We start from the raw sequence: 2,040 nt of genomic DNA on the forward strand, positions 1-2,040 counted from the left end.
GATGGAAATTCATCCTTTCTAGGGAAGCAGAAGGTAGACCCCTACCACAGAGAAAAGATGCTTAGTTAATGGAGGTTAAATTTAAAAGTACAGCTAAATGCAGTCTAAATTATGAAAATCCTGTTCTATTCACCTCACTGTGGTACCAGTAACTATACTAAGTCAGGTTACTTTACGGTTAACTATGTCACCTATAACACAATAAGCCATTAACAATCTAATACAGTTACTGGGTGTGCTTATACTGGAAATTCTTAACCATATAGTTGTGTTGCCAATTTGTTTTAAATGATGAATTGTCTTAGTATAAGTCACTGCATTTCTATAACAAAGCAATGAAAGGCACAGCTAATCTGAGTGGACTTAACCCTATTCAACAACCAGCTGAAAAAATACTTTGGTTCTTCAAGAAAAAAATCACAAAAAAGTGTTTCCTTTAACAGTTGTTAATTTTCCTAGCTGTACTCCAAGAGCCACATAGAAATATTCCAGAAGAACCAAATTATGTAGCAATGAATGAACAAGTGTGACAGAATTTGTGCATTCAACATCTCGGGCAGAAAAACTAGTTAAAATGCCAGGTAGAACAAATTGGTCTTTAAAATATCAGTTTCCTGTCGTTTAAAAAAATTAACCTAGTCTACCAAGAAAATACAAAAACATAAGGCTGTAAGTGAGTAAGAGTTGTGTTTAGGGTACTATAGTGCAGGTTATCCTCAAGGCCACATACATCCTGCTTCATTACTGCTTGTGCTCTGCTGGATTTTAATCCTTCTTTGGGTCATAGTCTGGATCGTTTTCCTCATCTCCTTCTACTTCTCCTTCCTCATCCACTTCTTCACCTTCTTCATCATAATCATCATCATCATCTTCAGTAGCTTCCCCAGTAAAGTATAACACTGATCCTGGGATTATACACTAAGGTAAAAAGTGACCAATTTCGAAGTCTGCAGCAAGGATTGCTTCAGCAGCATCATCCAGATCTCCGCTCTCAGAAACTTCAGGAGGGGCAAAAAAATTAAAGAAAGAGTCATTGGAAACTGTTTTAGTCAGAGTACGAACTGTCCCATGTCCCTTGTCTTTCTGCTGCTTCTTAATGGTTTTCAAAGTGACATTCTTTCCTTTTTCCAATCTATTTGGCACCCTGTAAAACCCATAATTTTTGGTCCATCAAAATAAAAGGGATCAGAATCATCTGATTCTGACCTCATCCTATATGTCTTTGTCAGCACTTCATTTTTAAAATATTCATTGGTTTCAAAGTGAAATTCTAAGACAAAACTCATGGGCTGGCCAGCATCTGAGAACTTTCCTTTAATATCTTCCAAGTGCTTCAGAATAGGTTCATCACGTTCCTGAAGCATATTGTGTCCGGAATTGGTGGGTTCTTGGTCTTGCTGACTTCAAGAATGAAACCACGGACCCTCGCGGTGAGTGTTACAGTTCTTAAAGATAGTGTGTCCGGAGTTTGTTCCTTCTTCCAGGTGGGTTCGTGGTCTCGCTGGCTTCAGGAGTGAAGCTGCAGACCTTCACAGTGAGTGTTACAGTTCATAAAGACAGCGTGGACCCAAAGAGTGAGCAGCAGCAAGATTTATTGCAAAGAGTGAAATAACAAAGCTTCCACAGTGTGGAATTCCACAGAGTGCTGATTGGTGCGTTTACAATCCTTAAGCTAGACACAGAGTACTAGATGGAAAAGTTCTCCAAGTCCCCAGTAGGTTAGCTAGACATAGAGTTAGCTAGATACAGAGTACCAGTTGGTGTATTTACAAACCTTGAGCTAGACACCGAGTACTGATTGGTGTATTTACAATCCTTGAGCTAGACACAGAGTGCTAGAAGGAAAAGTTCTCCAAGTCCCCACTAGGTTAGCTAGATACAGAGTACTGATTGGTGCACATACAATCCTCTGGCTAGATATAAAAGTTCTCCAAGTCCCCATCCGTTCAGGAGCCCAGCTGGCTTCACTCAGTGGATCCTACACCAGGGCTGCAGGCGGAGCTGCCTGCCAGTCCCCAGCCGCGCCTCACTCCTCAGCCC

General features: G+C 40.6%; 1 pseudogene; it reads right to left on the reverse strand.

The window, feature by feature from the left end:
- Nucleotides 1–402: 402 nt before the first annotated feature.
- LOC105552843 lies at nucleotides 403–1,366 on the reverse strand (annotated as a pseudogene).
- Nucleotides 1,367–2,040: the final 674 nt, after the last annotated feature.

The sequence above is a fragment of the Mandrillus leucophaeus genome, unplaced genomic scaffold, assembly GCF_000951045.1.
Source record: "Mandrillus leucophaeus isolate KB7577 unplaced genomic scaffold, Mleu.le_1.0 Scaffold577, whole genome shotgun sequence".
Classification (NCBI taxonomy): Eukaryota; Metazoa; Chordata; class Mammalia; order Primates; family Cercopithecidae; genus Mandrillus; species Mandrillus leucophaeus.